At 41.7% G+C, this 19,028-nt stretch overlaps 1 protein-coding gene across 2 annotated transcripts in view; it reads right to left on the reverse strand.

Annotated features, from left to right (window-relative positions):
* BACH2 (BTB domain and CNC homolog 2) overlaps positions 1-19,028 on the reverse strand; it is a 149,124-nt gene that overhangs the window by 104,729 nt on the left and 25,367 nt on the right. The window contains exon 2 of one of the 2 annotated variants that reach the window (XM_065730992.1): positions 654-758. The exons of the other annotated variant lie outside the window; for it this stretch is intronic. The gene's annotated coding sequence lies outside the window, so the exon portion shown is untranslated. The remainder of the gene's footprint in view (positions 1-653; positions 759-19,028) is intronic. 2 annotated transcript variants of the gene reach the window in all.

A 19,028-nucleotide genomic window follows, 5' to 3' on the forward strand; every position in this document is an offset into this window, starting at 1 on the left:
GATATTATAATTTTAAGAGTAAACACTCACCATGCTGTACTTCATGCAACTGGCTTTTAACCTGAAATGTGGTATTTTTCTTTGACATGATGTCATTACTGAGACAGACACAGATGACCAAATCCACTGCCATTCACAGCATACTGAGGTTCCCTAACCATACCACAGCAAGAAACAAAGGAAGACAAGGAGACAAGGAAGAGACAAAGCAGTGCTCTTTTCAGCTCACTTCGGGCAGCTATCCACAGTGTACTTTGAATCAAGATAGGCAGTTCACAGTTCATGCCCCATAGCTAAAATGCTCAAGTGCAAAAATGCAAGCAAGGATGAACACTCAAAATCCCACGTATACCGCAGAGCGAAAAATGGTACTGGTAAACAACAAAATAGATCAACGTGTATTTTACCAAAATCATTTCTAGGGTTGGATGTGTTTAGATGCTATGCTGATGAGTTCTAGAGTGAGTCAGTGAAAAGCTTTTAAAAGACTTTTGCTGAATTCTTCAGACATTGTAGTCTGAAGATGATATTCTCCTGTACACTGCCACTGTCTAATAGGTGTTAAACTATAAAATTACAGGAAACAATCAAAACATCAAAAATGCTCCCGAACTGAAGAAACCACCTCATGCTGCTTTTGCAAAAATACTTACAACACAGTTCTGGAAGTGATTTCCAAGCAAGCCAACAGCTGCTTTAGACAGTTTACTGGATGATGTGGCTCAGCTCTTTCATACAAGAAGCACCTACGGTTATATCTGGAAAAGGAAATAAAACCAAAATTCTTTGTGAGCAAATACGCAAATAAAGTCATCTTTCTTTCTAAAACCATAATCACATTAAAAACAGCTTTAGTAGGACCGTATGAAGTTCCCATGCCAAGCTTCAACTGTGTCACCCATTTACAGGAACAAGTGCCAAAGCACAGTCAAAGCTGACCTAGAGGGCTGGAGCTGAGAGCAACTGTGCTTGAGAACAAAAACATGCTGAATGTATCAAAGCAGCCAGCAACTGGTGCAGCTGTTTTTCTCATCTAGCTCTACTTGAAGCATTCTCAGGAAACACAAAATGAAATATTGGCATTAGTGACAGAAATCTAGGTGATTTCAGCAAGGCCTCCAAAGAACTCCAGGCACCAACTTCTTTTTCTCTCTTGAGTGGGTGTTCACTTGTAAGTTTTAGACATGTTAGCAATTCAGTGACTGAACGAATTAATGTTCAACTTAACAGTCATTGTTAGGTTGGGAGGTTATTACTACTTGTTCTGTTAAAGTGACAGATTAAAATAGGATTGTATCTGAAAACTTGTTTTCTACAGTGCATACTCCCCAGCTTTTCATACCAAATCATTTTCTTCCATCATGTCAACTCCTATTGTGTGAACCAATCAGATGGGCAAGAAGAAACAGGATGGGGACAGGCAAGGGATAGACAGAGATCAGCCCTCAGTGTTTCTCTTTGGCCTGCCATCCTTTTTTTCCATTTTATGTCATTTATGTGAGACTTCTCAGCAAAGGAGCAGGCTCAGCAAAGGTGCAGGACTTATTCTGTTTTTAAAGCAAACTAACAAAGGTAGAACTCAAACGTAAAGAGAGGGCCTAGCTTCATCTAGCTATCTAGTGAATAGAGAAACCTGTATGCTTTCAGGCGGCACTATTTCCATGCACAGGGTGGAAAGCTGTGATTCCCAAACCCCACACTAAAAGCCAGGTTCTTATTATTGGAAAAACCAAGCACTACATTTCAAGGTTGAATTGACTGGTATGGAGGTAGAAAAAAATAGTATCATATGTATAATTTTTGCAGACTCAGATCCATTTTGTGCTGGTAAATGAGCTTTCATCCTTCTCTCCTTCATTTTTTTTTCTTTTAGGGTAGATAGCAAGCTGCTGACAACTCACACTGTACTAAGAGCTGTTCACACCGCATGAAGTGTTTACCACTCACAACTGATGCTAAAAATTAATTTACAGCACCACTACAGAAAGCTTTGACAAATTGTCATGTGTTGACACAGTCATAAGTTGTTGGTTAAAAAAAGTAACACTTCCCTCTTCTGCCACCTCATGTTTAAGATCAGAGATGGGCACATTATGCAAAGTTTGAGGGTTTGTAAGCTTCACAAATGTTTGGGCTTCACAAAACAAGTTATGCTGTGAAACTTTTCTCTCTTACAGTTAGGCGTGTGTTTATTGCTAAAAAGACTCTAGTAAGAGAAAAAATATATATCCTTTCTCATCTACCAAGATCTGTGTGTTGTGCAAAGCCAAGAGAAAAGGCTGTAAAATAAATAACCTTGCATGACAGTTGTTCTTCCCATGTGAATGATAAGATCAGACCCATGACAAATACCCAACTACTCAGAGCTGCAGACACCACCCACCCACTGTAGGAAGGAAAAAAATATAGCTGCAAGTAAGAGTTTTAATTGTTCTCAGCTGGCGCACAATTTTATCTTAAGTGAACGCATTTATTTCTCAATTTTTCTGTGTCGCTTTATATGAAAAAAAGCAGCAGTCTTCATCAGACAAGGTCCAAATTGATTTCCGTGTACTCAAGATAGTAACCATTAGTCAGCACTTGTACCCACAGCATCTCTTAAATTTTAACTCCTCCTTTTCTTGGTCAGGGCAGGATAAATAACCAGCCTCATTTACACACCAGAAACAGTAATTAACACAAAGGCAGTTTTGGCTGAGAGGTGCAGGCTAACTTACAATGTTAGCCTCACACTAGCCTAAATCACGGCTCTGAAACAGAGCTAAGGATGAGGAGAATCAGAGCATCAGGAAATAAACAACACATCTACTTGGTGAAGGGATCTTGATTTGTTCAGGGTATTTTAACTAATATATCTTCATATTTTTTCCTAAAGTTTATCTTAAAGCTGCTTGGCACTTCTGCAGACATCCATGTGAATGAGACAATTCCATTCAGCAGCTAAGGCAAACCACTGGACTTCATGTTGGAAGGAACAGGGCATGAAGACTACCAGTGAAGGAGAGAAGAAAGGGAGATAAGCTGGGCAACAGATCAGGCAGAAGTTGAAGCACTGAAAAGCCATTTCACTTTCTGAACCAGCAACGTGGGCTTCCAACATTCTGCTACCTCTCGTTAAACTCCATAATCTTTTGGAGCACACACTCTGCTTGAATGCAAAGAAGATTCATTCAGGAAATTAACTTTGCAAAACAAATAATTTATTTTCCTATTCTCCCCCAACATTCATACAATGAAGGGACACTTTGAGTTTTTCCTGACCCTTGAAGAGAGGCAATTCTTTACCTTGGAGAAGTGATCCAGCCACCCTCGCCTGTGTTTGCATTGGTTCATTGGTTCAAGCAGCGATCCTGCAATTTCTCTACAAAGCCTGAAGCTTCTAATCTCAACGAAAGGAAGCTTTTGCAAAATACTGAGGGGAATGAAACTTCATAATGACTCTCCAATCATTCACAACTCACACACTTTTTCTGATTTTTTTTCCTGTTAAAACACAGAACTCTCACAATGCATTACTTGGTTCTCTTTGCACTGAAACAAATGCTGTGTGAGCTTGCTTCTGAGAGCTCGATTTCATGGCAGCAGTGGACTAACACAGGAGTTTTTGCACTACACATGTAGAGAATTGGTAGCTCCATGTGGACCTACTCGTGCTAGCAGAAAAGAAGCACATGTCCCTGTACAAAATTTATCAATGATACTCTGAAAAATGACACAGATTACTCTCTGGTACACCTAATGGAAACAGAGACGTTTACGTCATTTACAGTCAGGATGGACATTATCTTCTTCTGCTGGATGAAATGATATCATCCATGTTAATTAGCTTAGACTGCTCTACATTTAGAAAGCAATCAAGAGGAAACTTCTATTCCCCATGGATAAAATCTTGCCAAGTCCCACGCATGAGCTCAGGCCTGCTCTGATCAACTCAGGGCCAGCACAGGAAAGCCAAGAAGGGTTCAGCAACTGGGCAGTGTTGAACAGGGCTCCTACATTCCACCTTCAGTTTTTGGCACAGAGAATAGCAAAACTTTGGCTTCTCTTACAACCCACTGCTGTTTGCATGGTGTTAGATGAAAGCCCTCACCAAGTTTTCAAAAGCAAAAGGGAACATATGAGTCTGTCCTGCTTTCTTGATGATGTACACATGTAGACAAAGTGCAAGAAATACACTGAGAAATATATTCTGTTGCCACCATATTCGTGCAATGCAGTATGTGAATCAACTACTCTAGCTGGATAGAAAAAAAAAGGGCACCCATGCACCAGCCATTGAGGACACTGCTGGGGTTTAAGACAGCCTCTTCTTTCAGGGCAAGCAACATCAATGACTAACTACAAGGCGGGTAGTTTTCCTGTCTCTGCTATACACCCATCTGCACCTCTCTGTAAAGGTCATCACATCATATCTCTTACACTCAGTTCTGCCACCCACCATCAAACAGAGAAGAAGCTCATCTGGGCAGCCTGGCAGGACCTCCTGCAAGCATTTGGGCAAGGAGGAAAATCCCTGCTGCATTCTACTCTGTGGGAGCTTCAAAAATAGCTCCAGTTCTTAGCAAGGGACTGAGATGCTCAAATTACACTGAACTGAAAGGATCTCTAGCTACTCGAGCCTTGGTCAGCACTGCCTAAAGACAGCATTCCCTTTTGGACTCTTCCCTCCTCAGTGCAAGAGAGGAAGCAGTTGGAAATGATAGCTCTGTGAGCATGAAATAGTGGGAAAAGGGAGTATATCTTCATCTGTGTATCTCTGGAGTACACCTTGAGCTCCCAGACTTTTCAAGCGGAAGAAACCCAGAGACTCTGTTAAGAGTTTAATCACATGAAAGCCAGCACCATTTGCCACTCTGAGGGCTCCACCAAAAAGGCAAGCACCCTTTGGAAGGCAGACTGTGTCCCCTGCACACAAACATACTGAGACACATGCACATCCTCTCCTTGTCTTTTTCTAACTGCATATATTACTATATTTTTTCACAACTTTCTTTGCATAACATCTGTTGTGGGCTGTGTAACAATCAATGCCAGCATTATCTATAACATTAGCAAAGAAGCAAAACATGTAATTCATTGAAATAGGACTCTCTTCTTTCCCTTTCTTCTCATTGTCATTTTTGGCTACACTAAATAAATCCATCTGGTTTCTCGCTTGACTTGTATCCACTGCGATCAAACCCTTACCAAAGCTGGAATTTTGTTTCTAACAGATATATTCCCATGGCTGCTCCCAAGTCAAGTCTCTACTGTTGTTTAGACAATGTCATCCAACGTTTATTGTAGTGCAGTGCTTACAAACAAACAAACTTAAAAAACAGTTAAATGGCAACACACAGATGAGGAGCTCTGGAGGTTTATCTGTCACAGGAGCAAAAATCACTCCTTGTACGGCTTGTGCAGAGATGACAGAAGGATTCTCCATTTGTGAGCCACCTTGTGCCTGGAAAAGTAACTAGGTAACAAAGAAAATCTAGAGATATCAAGTTTCGTAAGACCATTAGCAAAAATGCTTAAATCTGACTATTTTGATTAGTACAAACTGAAATCTTCGTAACTATATCATGTGGCATCACCTTACATGTGCAACCTGGTTACAAGTCAAAAGAATGAAGCAACTCAAGAGACCGGAGATGGACCTCATCTGCCAAAACATAGCACTGCAGCTATGTTTTCAATCTGACCCGACCTTTCAATCCACCGTGATTTCTACTGAAGAAATTGTTGCAAGGAAGGTACCAAAGAAGTTACCTAGCAGTGCATGACTAGTCTTTTGTCTCTACTGATAGAGACATCTCCATGAAAAGAAGAACACAAGCTTCTCAGACAATTTTTCCTTATGGTGTGCTCAAGAAGCAAAGTGGTGGGGCACTGCAGGGAATATGTTACCAACTGTTTGGCATTTACTCCCAAATTACAAAAGAGGTCTGGATTTGCTGGGTTGTAGCAAGGACCTGTTCAAAGTACTGTCTGACCAGCAGTGTGGCCACTCACACTGGGCACGCAAACAGTGAAAGAGACATGGGGGTTTATGCAGAAGGTTCACTCAGTCCTAAACTGATCCAGATACGGTCCTCCCAGTGACTTCCCTCACGATCAGAAATGCTTTGGTTTGGATTTTAGTCAAGTCTGGTTTACAGTGCTCAATTCAGCTGTCAAAAAAAAAAACCCTACTGGAATGACTTACTCATTACGCAGCCTTGCAAAAATTATTAGCTATGTTACAAGGCATTTCCCTTTGGGGACCAGAAAGGGTGAAGAAAGGGGATGGAGAGTGACAGTTTGTGGTTTCTAATGCAGCAACAACAACAACAACAAAAAAGTAAGAGGAATACAGGATATAACATGTTTACAGTTGTCAAAACAAGTTTCCTGGAGACAGTGAGGGTTCATGCTGCTGAGCTGTCACTTCTGCTAGAAACTGCTGCCTCATGCTATTGGGAGGTCAGTCACTGACCTACTTTCTGGGAGAACTGAATTAATTTGCTACTTCTGTACACAAACCTTTTTTTTTCTTTCTTTTTTTTTAAAAAAAAAGGGATACTCAGCAAACCCATAAGAAGTTGCTTTTTAAACCAGCTTTGAGCTTCAACTAATGTAGCACAGGGATGTTATGTTCTCTGGCACAGGGCCCTCTATGCTGGGTCTGCTTATTCTTTTGGAAAAATCCATGCAGAATATTTTTAATGAGTTGACGCAACAAATAACGTCTTTCCTTTGTGAGCTCTTACATTACACTAACACTCAAATACCGGTGATATAACCTATTACAGACAACAGTGGAGGAAAGCACTTGAATAACGCTTTTTTTTGTTGTTGTTTTTTTTCTGGGCTGCTCCTGAAATAGACATCTACTACAACAGGATCAGCTCCCCAAATAGATGCAAGACACAATATATTTACAAGATTAAAGCACAGTTATTAACAGAAAACAAAACGAGCAGGTGAAACTCCAAAACTAAACACCAAATGGTCCAACCATCCCCCGCATAGAGTCACAGAGCAAGCACCAGAAGATGTGGTACAGCAGGAGCTCCTACAAGGCAGCACTACACTCAGAAAGGAAAGTGGTTAAAGTAGTAGCAGAAGAGATGGCATCTACTTGCTTGCTTTGCTTAATGGCTAAATTAAGCCATTAAAATAAAGCCACATCTGAAGGTTTCACAGATCTTCCAAATCCTTAAGACTTCCAAAAAACTAGGATTCATCTCTTTGAATCATACGTACAATGATTTAATAGAACACTTCACTGCTTGAGTGGACATATCTTTGCAGTTCTGTCATGAGTAGTGCTCTTATTCAGAAAGAGGAAAGCATTGCATGGTTCAGTAAAGGCCGGGCCATTCTGCATTAAGGCTCTTTGGAAAATGAAGCCTCACCAAGTAGCACCTGCGTCAGCCTTCTCAGACAACTTGCTCTTGCACCTTATCCTCCACCTGCAAAGTGAAGATAAGAATCTCCTCCGCATGCTTGGCATGTTTAGTACTGAGACACTTGAAGAGACACTTGCACTTTACATTTCCCCAGGGTCAAATATAACAATAGGAGAGGCAGTACTAACTGCTGTAATACCAGACAATTACTAATATCAAAACAGATTTATGATCACTTGAGTTCTTGGACTTGATGAGCCTCATGTTGCCAAAGATAACTAAGCTAAAACTAGCACTTTCAAGCGCATTTCTGTCAACCTTTTTTAGCTTTCAACTGTGCATATTTACAAGCCCCAAATCTGAAGTTCAAATAAATCCAATAATTCACTCAAACCCACCAGGATTTGAAAACATCAGGGAAGTGTCAAGATGTCATCGAGCTTGTTCTGCAGAAAAGAGTACTTCATAGTTTCAGAAAGAAATAGACAAGGGAGCTATTTAACAAGACGGTGGCATATTGAAACAGGGATAGATAAGTAATTAATAGCTACTTTCTCTAAGTGAAAACTTTTCTGACTGGAAAATCAGTTTATATGAAAAATTGCAAGTCAATTGCTGCCATTTTGGGAAGATAAGAACTGTCACACAAGTTAGCATCTCCATAACCAGGAAGGATTTTACTCCTTTGAAGCAACTCACAAAGACTTTCACACCACAGAACAACACAAGGGAAGAAAGGAAATAACAGGAGTAGACAGCAAAGAAATATCAAAGTTCATAACTAGGACTCTAATGAAAAATCTTATAAAGAATCCATGAAAGTGGGGGAGAATTCTCCCACAAAAAGTTAAAGGCAACAAGTTCATTTTAGTCCCTAGGAGAAAGAGTAATTGCACAACTATACGAACACCATCATTAGGATATAGAACAATGGTCAAAAAACCTCTGTAGGTTAACAGCCCCAACATTTTCTTATTAAAGAGGTCAAATATTTGTCTAGGTGGTCATCTGACTTGGAACCCTTCAATCTTCACATGCATATTTCTTTACCAAATTTCTCTACAGCTTCCACTTGAACACATGGCACCTTAAACAAAGAAGGAGAGAGCAAAAAGGGTCATGTTCTGAGAAATAGGAAGTGTAAATTTATTAATTAAGCATTTAATTCTTTCTACCTCACATGTCTGACTCCACAGTTTAAAGTCTCTCTTGGCAATCAACCAATTTTGGGATTCGCGGCTGTCACGTAAATCATGGCAGTACTTCAGCTGAAAAGGCACTGTCAAACATAATGAAGTTTTCCTTCAGCTTGTACCCACACTGGTGGTGCGTACAGCACACACGGCTTCGGAGAGATAATCTGGTGAGGCGAGGTGGGACACTTGGGCTCCCAAGGACTGTGACCTGCCAGAAGTGGTACAACTGAGTTGTGCAAGTCATTGAGACTACATGCCACTGAAGCCACACCACAGTGTCATTTACAGTGTACCCATAACACCCAATGGGCTACAGAACATATTTGAGAATCATTTTCTTGCATTTTCTTTTCAACCTTGCAATGACAATACAGGTGCCCATCTACACGTGCTTCAAAGACGTACTAGAAATACTGAAAAAAATTCCAGCGCTTCACAGTTATGGCTCAGTCTTCCTGCTGACCCCAGGGACACCATTCCCTGGGAGATAATGATTCTGTCACTGTTATCCCAAATAGGAGCACCACGTTCCTGCAGCCCTGAGCCTGTCTGCACAGCTCCAGGGACAGAGGATGAATACTTTCAATAAAATTCAGACTTCAAAACAGTTTCAGAAGTTCTCCTTTCGTAAAACAAGTGTTAGAAAGAAAATACCTGATAACAAGCTGCCAAGTCTTTTTTAATAAATGCTCGCTTGAGATGACACAGGGAAGTCATCCCTTTTGTCACTTCACATTTCCAAACTTATGGTAGTAAAAAAAATCTTACAACTGCCTATGTGCGTGCTACTTTGTAAGTATAAGAACAACTTTAGTATTTTTTCATTTCTTTACAAAAATTAACATTCCAACACGTGAATGTGGACTCTTGATATCCATTTAGTAATGCTGGAAAATCTGTGATCTCCTGATCCTGACCACTTCTGCACCAGCTCCCCTGAAACACCCAAGTCTTCCCTCCCAAATCCCAGCCCTCTTGGAGCACCACGTTCAGAAGGTCAGCACAAAGCTCCCATCCCAGCTTTCTACTAGAGGATGTGTGATAGGAGGGTGTAAGGTTAATCCTCACACAGCCCAGGCTACAAAGCATTAAACTAAATCTACCAGGAAAGGTCTGCAATAACTAAATTCTATTTTTCCAGTGCACACCACAGGAACACGTGTATCATCAGAAGAGATTAATGCAGTGCATCTGTGTTGGATGGAGCGAGGGGGGAAGGCCAAATAATGCAACTTGGAAAGAAGAAGCAGGGATATTTTGCATGGGGATGGCATTGCGGGAGGAGAGGAGGGGGCTTTGTTTTACACAGCCACAGCGAGGCCTCCAGGGACAGACACTGCAGGGGCAGGGGGAAGGGCAGAGACAGCACTGACACAGCTTTGCTGACTGTAAAGGAGGTCACGTCCTTCCTATAGAAAACCTGAATTATCAGCCAGGGCAAGAATGGCCAGCCTTACAGAAAGAGAGCAATGTGCTTGCCTGGTCAGCCTAAGCAACTCAGGGTATGGAAAGCAACAGATCCCAGGAAGCAAGACTGCTCCAGACAAACCGGACACAGACAGACTGCAGCAGCTGAAATACATAACCAGGGTGACATAATGTTCAAAAATATTTCTGTGCTTACTAAGACAACAACAAACTGAACCCTGATGCTGTATTTTGGGCACGTTAGCCCAAACTATCTTTAGACAGGGAAATGAGAAGTATGTGCGTACAGATGTTCCAACACGCATGAAAAGCAGAGAACTGGAAAAAGCGCTGACTTCCAAGGCTCATAAAAATGCTTCTTGTAAATCAGGGTGGGAATAAATACACCAGGAGAAGCTGAATCGGAATCAAAAAGGACAGGCAAGAAGCCAGCAGCTGGTCACGGACTGGTCAGGTTTAATGGCTGAATACTTCCCTCAGTTTCTTTGCTTCTGATAAGATTTTTTCAGGTATTATTCCCTTCTGCTGTCCCTCCCTATGTTTTACTCCTTCTGCCAGCTTTTTCATGTAGCTTTCTAACTATCTTGCTTTCACAGATCCTCTCTTGGAAACGCGATTGAAGCTATAAATTCACATCTACACATCTGTAACAAAAATAGTTTTTCTAAAAGCCATTCTTCTTCCCTATCAATGGTGACACAAATGATATAGTTGCCAGCAATTCACGGGTCTTGCTACAGCTTTACACACCAACCAAGACAGAGAGCGATGTTCTCTCTCACAAGGAAAACAGCAATAACAGAACTTAATCTTTGATTATTTTTTTAAATATAGAGCTGCTATTAGAATCATTTCTATTTGTGAAGAACGGAAAGATATAAGAAACAACCCAGAGCTCTTGCACCATGGAACAACTGTGATTTCTTAAATAAAATATCCAGAATAGAACTTGGGAGTCCATTAATGAGAGGGCAGATCTAATTCACCATGATCACCGCTCTGCTTGCAGTAGTAGAAAGATGAGAGTAGAACAGTTTATACATCCCTTGATTTTTATTTTTTTTTCTATAAGTAGGACACTCCTGTAAGTAGGACATTAAAGATTACAATGTTTTCATGTTAGCTTATAATTGAGCACTGCTTTTCACCTGGTGATGCGATCAAGACAAGCAGCAGTTACCATGATTCTCGGGTCTTTTAGTATGAAAGGTACCAAAGAGCCTGCTCTTCTCACAGCCTCCGAATCCTTCTTAACCCCAAGCTGATGGCAAAGCAGAAACCCCAAAGCTTGTTGTGGGCATGATGTAGAAGTGACTGTTTCTGCAAGCAGTGCTTGCATAAGCCAACTGGGAATTGCATGGAGGTGCATCTCCTGTGGCTCAACATGATTTGACTCTCTGTGGCAAATAACTTAAACGTGGGGAGCAAGTGGGATAATATGAGTACAACAAATTCCAGCCATGAAGACACTGGAGAAAGTACACTGCTGTGGGAGATGGGGACAAGTTACCAGTGTATTGGTGGCAGAGTGATGGGGAACTACAGAAAGGAAAACAAAAGTACACCATCAGGATCAAAGCGTTCGCAATATTCTGATTAAAAAGAAAAGCAAAAAAGAAAAAAGGGAGAAAGTGTGGCAAATGGACAGCGCTCTCAGTGGAAGCTCATTAATACTACACTGTATTTTGAAATTTTAAAGCAAGGTCCTCTCCCAGCGAGTGCCTCTGGTTGTCTCCAGGAGAGCCCAGGAGTATTTCACAGCAATATCTGCACTCAGAAGAACAAGGCTCAGCTTGTAACAGAGCCCATAGTGCCACCATGACCACAGCATGACAGCCAACATGTAAAAAGATGCCCATATCTGCAATAGGTTTTGCCATGATTTTTAACATTTTCCTATTTAGCAAAACCACTCCTGATCATGAAATGAAAGTACAGCTTCTTTCAAATAAATTTGTTAGCAGGTTCATCGCCATTTTCTGACAGAATAATCTTTTGGTTGTGAATTATTTCTCCTGGAAAAAAAAAAAAGGAGACCAACAAATTGCTGGATACAATTTGTGCTTTAAATAATAAAGCAATTAATGGCATTTTAGTGGGAACACATTCTTCTCTACAGAAATAAAATCTGTAATTCATCTCATCTAAATTGCTTGGTCAGCTTCAAATGAGTGCAATATAAATCTCCTTCCCATACTGCTCTTGTTATCTATGATAAAGAAAAGAGACAGAAGGTAATCTCGTGTTCTGTATTCACTGACACATCATTTTCATGCTACACTACACTGTAATTTATTTCTAATGGGATAAACCTCTTGTAGTCTCCCCTCATTGTTCAACACACATACATCCCCAACTGGCACCGAGATGGCGGGGCTGGCAGGTGCAGCATCCAGAGACCATGTTCTGTGGAATTATGATGTCTGCTGCACATTTCAGCAGTGCTACAGCTGTGAAAATAAACAGATAGACTGTATAATTAAGGTACGCTTTTATTCTTTGCCACCCACTGTCTGCTGAAAGCAATGCAGTCAAAGAATATGACAGTTTTCAATACTTCTTATAATTGCAAACTGAACTTTTAATTTTGCATCTAATCACTTTGAGACAATCCAAAAAGATGAGCAGTTTGATTTTGACGAATGTGGAAATCAAATGAAACTGAAAAGGGCTTACAGACTTAGCCATAACAGCAATATCACTTCATTACTAATGAGAATACCTTTAAAGCTTTTTCTGCTGTCATGACCAAGAGGAATACGAGAAATAAACAAACCAACATCAAGGTGGGGTTCTCAAATGCTGTAAAGGCTACATGTAGTATTTTTGTTCAAAAACAACATTCTCTGTAAGATTTAAGAGAATAAAACCAAAAGAAAACCCTTCCCTTCAGGTTTACAAAAGGTGTCTTAAAATTCAGAGTCCAGACTCTTAGCCAAACTGAGGATGCCCGCTACCGTTGATGCAATCCTGAAAGATGGGTAGATGCAGAAAGAAAGCTACTAATGATGCTCCTGCAGAGATTAATATATTTTTAGAAAACATCCGTGTTTATTTGCAGAACACTTTTCCCAGTCAAAATGCACAAGACTACCATAGAATATTTAATTTGCTGCCAGATAATAAATAATATTATCAAGCACTACAACTTTAAGTGTAGAGTCTTAATGTTATGATGCCTTTCAGCCCCATCTCTTAACTCCAGCTCAGTGAACTCACAGACACAACACACCTCACAAAGGAACCTAAAGTATTAGATTATCAGCCATTTGCTATTTCTCTAGCTACTTCTACAACACCATCAATCCAGCACTTTCCAACAGGATTAATCTCGTTGGATTCAGAAGCGACACAGTGCCTTACAGCTGAGACAGCCACCTCTACAGATCTCCCTTACAGCTGATGAAAAGTGACAGTCCCTTACCAGGCATACTTCACATCCATTCCAGGTGCCTTTCTCCGAGGAGGTGCACAAACCCCTTCATTGCCTACAAAAGTGCTGAATTCCTCTGCTGTGGCTATGTACACCAGGGCAAATCCAGATCCAGTGCTACAGAAATTTGGGGCTAAGCTGGGCAAGGAAGGAGGAGATTGGGTCCAGCCTCCTGAATTCTGGTAACCCACAGCAGTTCAGCCATCTTCAGTAGGACCAGGTTCCTTGGTGTGCCCCTAGGCAGGATGGTGGCAGCAGTGGTGAGCTGCAGAGAAAGGCCGGTGGAAATCTAACACTCCCCCATACTGCCTCTTGGTGCACATCATGAATCTGCCCTGCTGGCTCTGGTGTACCGATAGTTTATGCTTCAAAAATTTGACAAAACACCCCAAAGGCTAACTCCTGGTGAACTCCATCACTACTGCCACCATCAATTTACATAATAACTTCATTCCAGGGATGTATTTGCTGCCAGTTATGTGAAGGGCCTACATGCCTTTACTTAGCCAAGTGGTGCTGGCAGAGCTGCTTGCATCTGTGTTGGGGCACAGGGGAAAAAAACAGTCTCAAGGCGACTGGTAACCAGTTTAACAGAGCTTACAGAATCCCACAAGTGCAGTTCCTGCAGCAGCCTCACTAGATGCTGCTGAGCCTCAGTGGGGCTAGAGAAGCCCATGGGCACCCAGAGCTGCCCCTGAGTAAGCCCACAACAGCCTTGTGCAGAAACCATCCCTACCAGTGACTGCCCTTGTTCTGATGTCTGCTGGTTTCCAACTTCAGCTACAGCAGGCCATGCATTCACATAGGCTCTTCTCATCCCAAACTCCCTTCTAAATGGAAACCAGATAAGCTCCCTGATGTGGGTAGTATATGCAGAGGCTGCCCTGTCTATCATAGAATCAAAGAATGGCCTGGGTTGAAAAGAACCTCCAAGGTCATCTAGTTTCTACTCCCCTGCTGTGGGCAGGGTTGCCAGCCACTAGAGCAGGCTGCCCAGAGCCACATCCAGCCTTGCCTTGAATGCCTCCAGGGATGGGGCATCCACAATCTCTCTGGGCAGCCTGTTCCAGTGCATCACCACCATTTGAGTGAAAAACTTCCTTCTAACATCTAACCTAAATCTCCCCTGTCTTAGTTTAAAACCATTCCCCCTTCTCTTATCACTATCAACCCATGTAAACAATTGTTTCCCCTCCTGTTTATATGCTCCTCTCAAGTACCGGAAGGTCACAGTGAGGTCTCCTCAGAGCCTTCTCTTCTCCAAGCTAAACAAGCCCAGTTCCCTCAACCTTTCCTCACAGAAGAGGTGCTCCAGCCCTCTGATCCTTTTAGTAGCCCTCCTCTGCACCTGTTTCAAGAGCTCTGCATTTTTCTTGTGCTGGAGCCCCAGGCCTGGATGCGGTACAACAGATGGGGCCCCACAAGACCTGAGTAGAGTGGGACAATCGCTATTGGAAGCCTCATTTAGCAGGCTCGTTTAAGAAGAGAGCAGAATAATTTTAGATAGATTGTTCTTCCTTGCGGTTGGAAAGGAACTCCCTTATCACGCTCCCAACTCAGACTCTGGTTTCTGAACTTCCCTTGTGAGGGAAGGCAGCATAACTCACACCTACGACAACACAGGAAAATGCTGCACGTTTATTTAGCTACTTGTGATGCTTATCACTTCTTGCAGGGAAAATACATAACCTTGAACTCAGACCTTGGCTGGCAAAGAAAAGAGCACACATTGCCACCTGTTAGCTCCAGGCACAGAGGATGGCTATAGGTGAAATGTGGGTCTGCTTGCAACAAGCACTTGTATGGAGAAGGGCACAGGATTCACAAGGCTACGGAGAATGGTCTCTGGAGAAAGAGCAAAAAGGGCTACACCTGGTTAGTTGTGGGCATAGATCAGGTACGGGTAGCCATACTTAAGCATCCTTGAGGCACACGAAACAAAATCAGTGGGGTGAAATTGAAAGGGAAGATGCTGGGATTCTCACTGGCAGCAACTCCGCACCAGGGAAGCTGGGTTTGGGCACAGAAGCCATCTCCCCAGGTGCAGGGCTGGGATCTTCTCAGCCTTGTAAAACTAGGCAGGGTTGGTCGGGAATGCACAAGCAGATGGTTAAATAAGGGTTCCCTATCATAAAATTTTACTTCTGCATGGGTAAGCTTGAATGTCCAGTCCACAAAAAGGGGAGCAACCCACTTCAGCTGTGGCACCCCAGCACATGCAGGACAGCAGGGATGGGAATTCAGAGAACCAGCAGAGGCTGATATCTTTTCTATGAAAGCAGAGCTTGCATAAATGACACAGTTAAAAAGGATGAACAACTCAAGTTCTGTTTGTACAAATGAAGAAAGGAAGAAACTCTAAATAGAAGAGTGTGGTATTCTATTTTTGTCCTCGTGTTCTACGAAGTGATCTAAAACTCAGTAACCCAGACCGTTCTTGGTTACTGTAATAACTGCCATCATTTGAAACACCAAGTGAAATATACAAAGCTGCCCAGTCAAACATACAAGTAAGCATAAGTGAAGGGATAAGCATCAGCCTTCATTTCTGAGAGCGATCTGTAGCTACAGCTACACTATCTGAGGTCATTTTTAAATAAAGCTATAAGCAACTGTGGCATGTGCAGCACGCTTTTTTCCACAGCAGCCTCACCTACTAGTCCCTGCAGATAGCTGTGAAACAAAAAAGGTAGTGCATTGTCTAGTGCTCTTAATTAAAACTCCATTGTCTTGTGGTCAGGGAATCATTGGGGTTGGGAGATTTGCTTGAGGGCAGACAGAGAAAGCACGGGAGGTGACAGACCTTATGGCTGGTGCGTGCAACACAGCACTCCACCACTATGGCCTGGAAAGCAGTTACTGGGTAGCTCCAGTAACATTAAAATACTCTACATTTGCAAAAGAGAAAACACCACTGAGATCCTTTCCTCCCAAGTGAACCGTAAATAACTTTTTTCTAAAGCCTTCTTGCAGCTGCAGATGTTGCACTGGAACCAAAGTTTACTCCTCTGCCTGTGCCTATCTTTAGCCACTCTATAGCTTTTCTGTATCACCGAGTGCCAGCAAGCTTGTACAGTCCAAGTAATATCTAGTCTGACCATTTGTGTGCTCCTCTAGCTGCTCCAGAGTCCATCTGCTCAGCCAGGCTGCTTAGCTTCATTCTCAGCACATGACCCTAGTGTTTCTATTGCTTACCCTGGGGAGCTCACTGCTGGTACATGGACAGATCTCTGCATTTGTGATGCATCCACTCTTGACTGTTACCTAGTATTTAGCCCAGGTATTTACTTCTGGAAGCATGAGGTGCCTGTTTCATTGGTGAGCTTCCAATACTCACATCCACATGTTAAAATGGAAATAACATCTGAGTGGAAGACTCATAGTTTGGTCTTTAAATTTTATTTTCAATGACTAATGTTGTTTAAGTTGGTAAACGCAGCTGTTGCCTTGCCAGTTGGTGACATTTCCTTTTGGACTTCCCTACTGGTTCATGTGCTGCTGCCAAGACATGTAAATCCACTCATTCCTCGTATTCTTTTGCCTTTTTATATATGCTTCAGCTGGGATTTGCTAAGTTCTCCTTAGATTTGTAATTATTAGTCCTGCTATGCTAGACCGTCTTTTGGTCTTTACTTAACATGTTTTCTGAATTGTCACTTCAGCATTACATGCTCAGGATGCTGGATCTGATTCACTATATTGTATCTGGTTGTACTTTTTTCTCATGACTTAAGTCATGTCAACATCAAGTCAACAGCAACTGTAAAGAGGTGACAGAATGTATGTCTGTTTTACACCAGTGTTATATGCCATGAACCTGGCATATGCTGGCAGATAATCTGCCTCAAGTAGGGAACTGGTGAAGCATGGACATTCTTTTATCTCCTGAATTGAAAGGGCTGAGATGAAGCATAAAAGAGAAATATAATAATAATAATAATAATAATTTCACAATTGTACCACTGAAAGCAACATTAACTTCTCAATAGTTGCAACTGCTTACATCACCTTTCTTAACTTGAATGCAATTTTCCCATCACTTTTCTTCCTATATTCTGTATTCCTTGTATAATTCAGCAGCTACCCACTGAATTATTCTTCAGTAATCTGGCCTCTATCTGTGGCTTCTCCAGCCTATGTGTGTTTTTCCTATTTACCTGCACATTATGAGCATCTCTAATTCAGTATTTTCAATTCCTTTAGCAGTCACAGGTGATCTTTCCATTATTGTCCTTTTTCTGCTGTCTCTGATGAGTTTCTCCTTGTTAACTTCAGACAGGCCCACTGGGTAGTGGCAACTGATGCAGACAATAGTGAAAGAGAGAACTTTTGTACCACCGAGTTAGTTTCTTTGCTATGGCTATCTGTTTTATTTTTCTTGTGGCCCTCTATTCTTGTTCTGAAATTGACTTGGCTGCTGTTTTAGCTGGCTGCATTCAAACGCCTGTTGTCGGCTTTGACATTCCCACCCTTTGAGATACACTTGCTTATTTGTTTGGGTTTGCTTAGCTGAAAGCCAGTTACATTTTTAGCAACTAAGCCTTGTTCACTTGGTAGTAACAACAAAATAAATGTAGTTTTTTTTTCCTTTCTGGTTCCGTCAAAGAAAATAACCATCACTTTTACTGCATGCTTAGATACGCATCAAGATTTCCTCCAATACACTCAGACCACAATTCCACCAAGTGCTTTAGGGACATCTGTACATAGCAATGCCCACACATCAAAAAGAACCTTGATAGCAGGTGAAGTTCTGCCAGATCCCATTTTATTGCTTCAGAGACAGAAGATGATCCTTGGCCATCAATCCCTCCTTTCCATCATCGTCCCTAACCCCCACAAGGAAGTCTCCCCATTAGTAAGCAGATGTCAGGCTGAGGAATTTGGTCCAAATCTGCTGACAGCTCTTATCTCATCATAGTAGTTTTCTGTTGGTAACACTGTATAATTGTCACTTCATGTACTGTGTTTGAAATCTAGTTCAGAGCAGTCGACCACTAATTGGTTCCCAGTCTGTAAGCTATTTTTCTGCCTTGGAAGTCATAATTAATGCTACTCCCTCTGACTTATAATCATCTTGCTTCATGAATATATTATAGCTTTGTTTTCATTCTTAGATTTCTCTTTATCAATTCCTGGTCACAGACATTTTGCTTACTCAAAGGATTTTACTTAATGTATTCGTCCATCTCTTTCACCTGCACGTCGTTTGTTGCTGCAGATTTGTTCTAGTGTTCCAGAAACCTACTTTCAGGATTTTTTTTTCAAAACTTTCCCTAAAGAACTTCTCAGATACTTGCCTGGCTCGTGTTTTCACCAAAGCAGGTCATTTCATTTCATCCGAGATAGAATCTATTACTTCCCTGGCACACGCTTTGCTCAAACAGCTATCTTGCCATCTTCCTATAATTTGCCTCTTTCCAAGGACAGATTTTTGCCTGTGGCTGAACCCCAAACACAGAATGTCTGTCAGTGCTTTTCGTGCCAACCATGTTCTTTGGCCTGTTCAGTTTTGGTCACGAGACTACATAACCTCGCCCTCACTAGGTGAAGCTGCAATGTTGATTTAGGTGTTGTGTTAGACCATACTCATGCACT

This window comes from Cyrtonyx montezumae, unplaced genomic scaffold, assembly GCF_038088225.1.
Source record: "Cyrtonyx montezumae isolate F1298 unplaced genomic scaffold, pur_monq_1.0 scaffold_13, whole genome shotgun sequence".
Classification (NCBI taxonomy): Eukaryota; Metazoa; Chordata; class Aves; order Galliformes; family Odontophoridae; genus Cyrtonyx; species Cyrtonyx montezumae.